This window comes from Bos indicus x Bos taurus, chromosome 23 (genome assembly GCF_003369695.1).
Source record: "Bos indicus x Bos taurus breed Angus x Brahman F1 hybrid chromosome 23, Bos_hybrid_MaternalHap_v2.0, whole genome shotgun sequence".
In the NCBI taxonomy this organism is placed as follows: Eukaryota; Metazoa; Chordata; class Mammalia; order Artiodactyla; family Bovidae; genus Bos; species Bos indicus x Bos taurus.
Window position 1 is genome coordinate 52,640,068 of NC_040098.1, and position 9,630 is coordinate 52,649,697.

Genomic DNA, 9,630 nt, shown 5'->3' on the forward strand with positions numbered 1-9,630 from the left:
AGCTCACAGAAAACAAGACAGATGGCTCTGACCTCACCCAGAAACGGCATCTCCAAGCCCCGTGGAAACACACGCTTTACTCATCAAGACCCCTCCTTCCCATCGCGGGGAGCACAGCAACGCTCCCCCGGGAACCCCAGGCCCCACCCCACCCACTCTGGACGGGGAGGTGCTGTCCTGTCCTGGGCAGGCAGAGCTCTGGGCATGAAAATGGCTTTAGAATGAGGCTTCTGGGTGGTTGTTTTTGAAAGAGAACTCTCAGTGATCCTGGAATTCCATCCTCCTTGAGAGTGAGCACCCAGGGGCTGAAGCCCTGAGACTCGGCCTCCGGGACTGCAGGGGAGTCGGTGTCAGGCGGGCGGCTGGCGCTTTGCGGCTTTGGTGTCCTTTCTGATGGAGATGCTCATCGCCCAAACCTCCCGGAGTCCCAGGTAGAGACGTCGTTGCCCGTGAGAACAGGAGGCTCTTTCCCTGCGCTGAGCTGCTCGCGGCCCCAGGCTGGGGCTGGCGGGACTGTCAGCTTCTTCTGTTTCCTAGAAACCAGACGCACCGTTGAACCTTTCCCCAGCGCAGGGCGGCGTCTGCATGAGCCATGAGATGACCCAGCACCACGGGGCTGACACAGGGCCTGGGGGTCTGATGGCCCCAGCTCTGTTCTGTCACCAGAGCGCAGCCTCCACTCCCACAGAGGGGTAGTGAGCAGGAGTGGGAGCCCCACGGTGGGGTCACCCCACGTCCCTCCCGTGGATGAGGGGTGGTTGTTGCCTCCACTCCCACAGAGGCGTAGTGAGCAGGAGTGGGAGCCCCACGGTGGGGTCACCCCACGTCCCTCCCGTGGATGAGGGGTGGTTGTTGCCTGCACACAGGGGGCAAGCCCAGGGCCTCCACGCAGCTGCAACGGAGGGGGTGGGGCTGGTGCTGAGATAGACCTGAGGTGGAGCTGGGGGGGAAGGACTCCCTCACGGGACCAGGTGGGCATGTCCAGGTGCCTGAGGAGGCTCGGATCGCCCTGTGTTTCTAGCGGCCCGGGGGCCTGGGGACGCCTTGCGGTGTCTTCCTGCAGGCAGGGCGCCAGCCAGGAGGACTGTGGTGCTGGCCCCAAAACTGCTCGAGGCTGGGCGGGTCTGGGCCAGCCAGGTCCTGGTCCTGCCCCCTCTGCCACGGGCACTGCCCTCTACACCCAGTGAGGAATCTTCCGAACAGAACAGCAACATGACCTGCTGACTGTCCATCTGATGAAGGGCCCCACCACTCCACAAAACAGTGAGCACCACCTGTCCATCTGATGAAGGCCCGTCATGCAGACTGAGACTCTCCAGTGCCGAGGCTGCGGCCCTCAGCCCATCACAGTGGCAGGAGAGGGCCAGGGTCACACCGCTGGGCTCACCCCATGTGAGGCCTGTGGCACGTCCACTGGGAGTGGGCACTCGGACCGTGGTGCATATGTGGTAAGTCGCTTCAGTCCTGTCTGACTCTGTGAGACCCCACGGACTGTAGCCCACCAGGCTCCTCTGTCCATAGGATTCTCCAGGCAAGAAGACTGGAGTGGGCTGCCATGCCCTCCTCCAGGGGACCTTCCCAACCCAGGGATCAAACCCACATCTCTTACGTCTCCTGCGCTGGCAGGCGGTCTCTCTACCACTTGTGCCACCTGGGCCGTGGTGGGCAGGGTAAACAGTCTGATGAGGATTGTTCCATGCCTCCGCTCCTGGTGGCTCAGCGTTAAAAAGAACCTGCCTAACAATGCAGGAGATGTGGGTTCGATCCCTGGGTCCAGAAGATCCCCTGGAGGAGGAAATGACAACGGACTCCAATATTCCTGGCTGCAGAATCCCATGGTCAGAGGAGCCTGGCAGGCTACAGTCCGTGGGATGGCCAAAGAGTCAGACACAGCTAGTGACTAAACACCGACATCCACCTTCCCGTGTGCCCTGTGCCACAGGGAAGGCCAGTGTCATCCTCAGCCCCAGGCAGTGGGTCTGAGTGGTCTAAGGACCATCTCCCCTTTATTGCCAGTGATCTGGTTAGTGGAGACACAGGTGGTTCCATTGCTTGGGGAACAGATGGATGACTTTGCTTGTGGGAGGCCCATAGCTGGGAAGGTTAGAAAATGATGAAACTGTGAGGTCTTCCATTTTGCTTCCTAAGCAGTGGCAGAAGCTGACTGTGTTCTTTCCCTCAAACAGCATCCGTGGTCAAGTTTCTAAGTAGTCTGGCGATCCTGATGCTGGTTTCTAACACAAAGCGTGACGTGTCCCAACAGCGGCGAAGGGCACCCCGTGCCCGTGTGTGCTCGCGCCCTCTGCAGGTCGTCCCCGTGAAGGTGAACGAAGCCTCCCCGTGATGTGGGGTGACGTGGGCCGTTAGACCCCCCGGCAACTCACGGCCGTAGATCAGAGCCCTGTGGGCGCTTGGCCTTCGTGGCCGTTCATGGTGACCCCTGACAGCCTGTCCCCAGAACCGCACTGCGTCCGGGTCCTGCACTACGCACAGAGCCGTGCACTCGACAGGCCGCTACGGTCAGCCCGGGGGTGGTCGCTTCTCTCTGGCGTCCTGTTTTCACTTCCTGCAACTCACGGCTTCAAGTTTTATTCAAAACAACATTAAATAAAAGCACGGAGGACTCATCTGTGGGTAGCTCACGTTTTCGAGGCTTGATTGGTCCTGATAACTGAAGAGGCAGTGCACGCACGGAGGAGCTAGCTAGGGGTGCTCCGCCTGGGGCGGGGCCTCCTGCAAAGGCCCGGGGGCGGGAGCCCCGAGCGCCGGAGCAGAAGCGCTGATCAGTGAGAGCGGCCACGTAGAAACCCAGGTGCGCTCAGCGCGTGCTGTGGGACTCTCTCTAGCCTCACAGCAGCCTTTTAGGGAAGGCATCGTTGTTCCTATTTACAAAGCAATAACCGAGTTGCAGACACCAGGCTCAAGGTTGCCTAACTCGTAGGTGGGGGCTCGTCCACGGGGTCTGCTGGACTCGAAGGTCTGTAGGCTCTCTTTCCTTCCGACCATGTGAGACACTGTGTATCCTCCCCACAAAGACTTGCCCAGAAAAAGTCCTCCTTCGCAGTAGCTGTGCATTACGTAGTATTGAGGTCACGGAATCCATTTGTTCTTTTTGAAAGGAAGGAAAAATCACACAGCTGAACGGTCTCAGGAGGGGCAACGCTCAATCTCAGAAAGGGTCTAAATTGAACTACGAGTTACACGAAGTTCAGGACATTTACATGACACCACTGCATGCAGTCAGCAAAGTCACAGCATGGATGGTGCTGCAAGACAAAAGCCCCGGTTTCTTCAACAAAGACCCTTCAAGGAAAAAGAAGGGGAAACTGTAGGTGGAACGAGTCAGCCGGACGCCGTGTGGACCTCAGACACTACTGAGCAGCCGTGAGGAGAGGCCCTGAGACGGTCAGGGAGACGAGCGCCGGCTGCGCGTGTGGCCGTGCGGGAGGAGGCGCTCGTTTTTCTTTAGATGTGATCATTGTAGTGCAGCTGTTTTTCGCCCCCAAACAGCTATTTTTAAATGCCATGGGAGCATTTTTATATGAAATGATATACCCTGTTTTTACTTCAAAGTAATTGGAGGAAGTGGGTATTTGGTGGGAGTTTATATAAAAATATTGAAAATTGAATTGAGTGAAGGGTGCTTTTTGTTTGTATTTAATATATTTCCAATTCAAATCTAGAAGAAAATAAGGAAGCAATAGAGCGGACCTTGTCTGATTTTCTTATTGATACTTGAAGCCTGTTTGTGTGTCATGTCAGTTATAAAAACAAGGAATCCATTCCTTCTTCCATTCTTTTTAACTCTGTTTTTCTTCAGTGTTTAGTGCTTTTAAGGAAATACTTATGGTGAAGAAAGATAAGTTTAATTTTCTGGGAGGTACTGTCTTGGCTGGGGAAATGTTTTTATTATATGTCATGGCAAATCTCAAATATTTCAAATGTAAAATTAAGTAGCTCCTTTTTATTTGCAGGGGAAGTTTAAATATTTCATGATACAGTAGACTTGACCTAAAAATAAATGCTGTAAAGTGTTTGATTATGAGTTAAGTAGATATGCCGTCTGAATTCGTAAGTACCTTATAGAGCTCTTTAAAGGAAATGCACTGTAGAAAAGTCTCCAGTGTGAGCTGAGTGCTAAAAACACATGGTTTGCATGTTGGTGGTGTTTGGCTTTGTAATCATTATTCTGATTTCGCGTTTCAGGGTGCTGCTTGCATTTGGTCTGGTGGGAGAGTAATGTGGGCGAGCGGTGGTCAGGGCCATCACCAAAGGCGGTGGTGTGGCTGGCACAGAAGGCCTGGGCTGTCCTGGGCAGCTTCACCGAGGGCAGGTTAGCAGTCCCTCAGCCTCGGGGTGCTCAGGGCACACGGGGGGTGACTGGCCTGCCTCCCAGGACTGCATGAGGTCCCACGTGGCGAGGCAGGCCTGGCATGGAGGGTGAGCCCTACAGGTATCTGCACTTACGGCTAATTCCTGGGACCCCCGTGAGCAGAGAAACGATCTCGCAGGCGCTGGGGACGGGCACTGGGGATGGGCACTGGGGACGATTGTCACCCTGGTTCGTCCCCTGGTTGAAGAGGAGGTGACTTCCGCCCGGACTGCTGTCCTCTCTCCTGCACGGAGAGGGAGAACCCACGACCACACGATCCCAGCAGCGGGCAGCCACTCCTGAGAGCCCGGGGAAGGAGCCTTTTCTTTAAAACGATGCTCCCCGCATTTCAGGGAAACTTCTGTCTCTGAAGATGAAGAGAAAGGAGGCTCCAGAGGTGCGTCCTCACACATTTCCAGAAGTGTTAAGACATTTCAGGAACGCATGCACTTTCACACGTGCAGCATGCAAAATATGAGTTTAATACGTGTTAGTTACCAAACTTTATTTTTTTAATAAAAAGGACAACGGGTTTTTTTTTTCTTCTAAAGACAATTCAAAAACACGTATCTGGATCTTTGCCTTCAAGGGGCCGTAACTGGGCGCAGCTCCAGCTGCGCAATGCGGCATTTGCATCAAGCACCTTTTACAGCTTTCTCAGGAATTGCCTTTTTTCTGAAGATGGAGTTGCAGGAGTGAAGCCCTTATTTTTCATGGCACACACCCTTTGTTTCTACCACGTCTTGCAAGAGCAGACGCCTTGGGACGGTGGTGGACTCCTCGATGCCAGGTTGATACATACGCCTCATTAGCTTGTCCTTGTCATGGGGACCTCCCTGGGCATTACCAAGCCGGAGTGCCCAAGAGACTTTCTAGTTCTCAGTGGTTATCACATCATAGATGGGAAGTAATAGAAGTGCTGAGAATGTCCAAAATGCCTGTTTTTGGAAATATTTAAGTTCTTTTAATATCTTTTAATATCTAGTTGATCCTGGTGAGACGTGTGAACAAAAAGGCATGTACTACAATCTGCTCATCAAAGGAAAGAATAATTAAAGTAGGAACAGGTTAGTGTCCCCTGCAAGGAAGACAACCTTCCAATTAAGGAATCTCTACAGATTAAGTTTAGTTCCAAATCCCAAACATTGGCTTAGTGGCACTTCATTACTTCTTGAGTTGCTAGAAAAAGTGTTAGTTTTATTATTGAAAGACTATTCAGCTTTGAAAAGGACCCACAAACAAGTAGGATTAACTAACCAATTAACTAAAAATGCTTTGCATTGTTCTTTATTATTGTAAAATATATCAAAATGTAGATGACATTATTAATGTCAATTATTATCTCTTTTTAAGGTTTTACATGGATTATGGTTTCTTTTATTTTTTAAACTTTTTATTGGGATATAATCGCTTTACAATGTTGTGTTAGTCTCTGCTGTACAACGATGTGAATCGGCCATATGTATACATACGTTCTCTCCCTCCTCCTGCCCCTCCCCCCCTCCTCCCACAGCCCCCTGTGCTGCACAGCTGCCTCCCACTAGCTGCTCCTCCCCCCCTCCCCCCCTCCTCCCACAGCCCCCGTGCTGCACAGCTGCCTCCCACTAGCTGCTCCTCCCCCCCTCCCCCCCCCACAGCCCCCGTGCTGCACAGCTGCCTCCCACTAGCTGCTCCTCCCCCCCTCCCCCCCTCCTCCCACAGCCCCCGTGCTGCACAGCTGCCTCCCACTAGCTGCTCCTCCCCCCCTCCCCCCCCCACAGCCCCCGTGCTGCACAGCTGCCTCCCACTAGCTGCTCCTCCCCCCCTCCCCCCCCCCACAGCCCCCCGTGCTGCACAGCTGCCTCCCACTAGCTGCTCCTCCCCCGCCCCTCCCCCCCCACAGCCCCCGTGCTGCACAGCTGCCTCCCACTAGCTGCTCCTCCTCCCCTCCCCCCCTCCCCCCCTCCCCACCACAGCCCCCGTGCTGCACAGCTGCCTCCCACCAGCTTCTGTGCACGACAGTCTGTCTATGCCTACCCTGATCTCCCACCTCCCCGTGCGCCGTGTCCACAAGTCCCTTCTCTACGTCTGCGTCTCTATTCCTGCAAATGGGTTCACGTGTGCTGCTTTCTTAGATTCCACACATTTGTGTTAATATACGATGTTTGTTCCTCTTTCTGACTCGCTTCTCATTTTCACAATTGCTGGTTCCACTGCCAAAGCCCAACAGTGTGGTTAATCAAGGGGTCATGACATCACTTCTGAGTGAGGCAATTACAGGTTAAAAGGAAAAAGGCAGTGACTTTGGAAATCATAGTCAAAGAGAAGTCCAGTTCACGCATCTTAAGTTGTCTCTCTTTGGTTTGCTGGCATGCTGTCTCTCCATTTAGTTTTCCTTTGCAAGTTTCTCTTTAGGACTGTCGGCGACTTTGCTTCTGCATCCTTATCTGCCTCTGCTCTGGGCCAGGTGGAGAGTCTGCAGCTGAGAAGTGGACAGAGACACCTCCCGGGAAAGCAGAGGGCCCTGCGGGGTGCTGTGTGCCCGCAGGGGGGTCACCTGCCCCCTCCACCCCAGCACCTGCCACTTGGAGCAGACTGACTCAGGAGGCGGCTCTGACTCCAGGGCCTCCTGACACCTTTGCTGACAGATCTGGACTTTTTTTTTTGGGAAAAAAAATCCCGTCACTGGTGTGATTAACTTGCATCTAGTTCTGCTGCCAATTGCCAGAGCTGTGGGAAGAGGAGAGATGAGGAAACAGGAAGAGAAATAGCTTGAAAGGCCAGAGGAGTAAGTTTGCACACGTTCCGCCACCCCAGCCTTCAGCTCCAGCTTTTAAGTCTTCATCTGGCCGGCTGAGGTCAAAGTACTCTTTACTTCTCGTGAAAAATGCTTCCCAGGGGACGCGTGCTGACTCTGGTTCTGAAACTGATTAATGCTCTTTGGGTCCCCAGAGAGCCATTGCTAAGTGTCTAAGTTACAGTTTCAGAGGAAATGGGATGTGTTTTTAAACTCATCTAAAATGGCTTCATGGAGGGTAAATCTCAAGTTGCATTTGTAATGGGGGAAGCCTGCGGTTTGGCTGAGGAGAATGAATAAAACATTTTCGACCCATGTGTTGGGGACTTGGTTTAGTCAGAGAAGGATCCGAATGAAAAGGCATCACCACGAGGCCTTCCCGGGGTGTTGCCTGGTCCGCTGGCTGACAGAGGACTCACTCCAGCGAGTGCGAGCAGAAGGGGACTCGTTACAGGATGGCGCGTGGTTTCCAGACTCTTCCTGGATCCCCAAGGAACAGATGTCATCCTGAGAAAGGTAGTGCAGCTGCGTGGTCCGTGCCCCGCCCCCACCTTTGTAACAGCTGCGTGGTCCGTGCCCCGCCCCCGCCTCCGTAACACACAGCAAAGCATGAGTGGATGCTCCCCCCGCAGGAGAGGCAGCGGCCCTGGTGCTCCTCCACGGAGGTGTGACAAGCCGTGCCAGGCCTGGGTGAGTCCTCCCTGGCAGCGAGGGGCTTGGATGCGCTGAGATGCCCCTAGGGCAGTGGCCCCGACTGGCTGCAGCGACCAGGAGCCCTCCTGTAGACCAGCTATCAATCAGCTGTGAGCCGGAGACCTGCCTTTGCTGCCCAGGGCCCAGGGACTCAGCGCTGCAGCCCTGCAGGGTCCCAGTTTAACTGGACCGGCTCCAGTGGGAACAGGCAGAGTGGCCACGAGGGACCCTGCTTGGGGTGTCGGGAGCCCTGGGTCTAGGTGTTACTAGGGAACCAGGGGCCCGTTTCCTGAGCTTTAGTCTCCTCACCAGTAACTTAAGGAGACTGAGCAAGACTTTCATTTTATGATCCCATTAGTTGTCTCTCTGTGTGTCTCTCTTTTATTTGGCTGTTACCCACCTACCACCTTTTTATCTATCTATCTATTATCTATTTATCTACAGCCATCCATCTGTTCATCCTTATTCCAGAGACTGAGATGAAGGACTAAGTAAACCATCATATTTTTGCTATGGTCTGAATGCTTATGTCCACCAAGCTTGCTATGTTGAAAACCTAATTCCAAGTGTGAAGGTGGAAGGAGCCGAGGCCTTTGGAGGTGATCGTGTCCGAGGACAGACCCTCAGGGGAGGGATTCATGCTCTTACAGGAGGCCCCACGGACTCCCTCACCCTCCGCCACATGAGAATCCAGCGAGAAGCCGCCAGTCTGAATTTCTGGTGGGGCCTCGCCTGACCCTGCCTTCCAGCCTCCAGAACTATGAGCAATAAATGTCCGATGTTTATAAGTAGCTCAGTCTATGGCATTTTGTTATAACAGCTCAAAAGGAATAAGACACAAAATTCAAAATCTTAAAATCTGCATACCATTCTATGTAACAGCAAGCTTAAACCAAGAAAGCAAACCTTCTCTTGGACTTTCCCTCAGATGCTCATATTTCTGGGACGAAGAAGAATCAAGCATTTTCACTTTGAACAGGACCATTGTTTCTTTGGAGGGTCTGACACACAGAGGGAACTCAAAAAGGAGCCCTTGAATTCGGATCACAGCTGGAAAAGGCATCAAAGTAAATAAATCCTAGTCAAAACAGCTCTTCTCTTACATCAGTTTACTGAATCAGAAGGAAACTTCCTCTTGCTGGAAACTCAGCTCCTGAGAGATGGAGGGAAAGAGGGAGGCAGGTGAAGGAAATGTCACAACCAGGTGACGTGGCAACCTTGTGGTGAGAGACCCCACCCAAAAGGAGATGCCGGCAGGAAAATGGAAATACAATTTACAGCAGAAATGTGTGTGGTGAAAAGCCATGCTGAGTAACTCTGTAAGGGATCTGGCCGGGGAAAGAAGACCCACATCCTGCAGAGAGGACCCGGGGCCACAGGCCGAGGTTCTGGGTGAGGAGCAATCCCTGGGGGGAGGGGAGTTTTCCAGTTGGTTATCAGGAGACAGATCAGATTTCTGCTGGAGCAACAGCAGGGAAGGTGGAAGCTTGCGTCAGAAATATCAATAAACTCCAAGTAGCTTCTCTCTTCTCTTTGGTCGAGATTTGGTTCCACTGCATGTGAACAAAGTTCTCTTTTCCAGTGAATTGGCTCTTTGCATCAGGTGGCCAAAGGACTGGAGCTTCAGCTTCAGCATCAGTCCTTCCAATGTGTATTCAGGGTTGATTTCCTTTAAGACTGACTGGTTTGATCTCCTTAATGTCTAGGGGATTCTCAAGAGTCTTCTCCAGCACCACAGTTTGAAAGCATAAAATCTTTGGTGCTCAGCCTTCTTTATGGTCCAACTCAC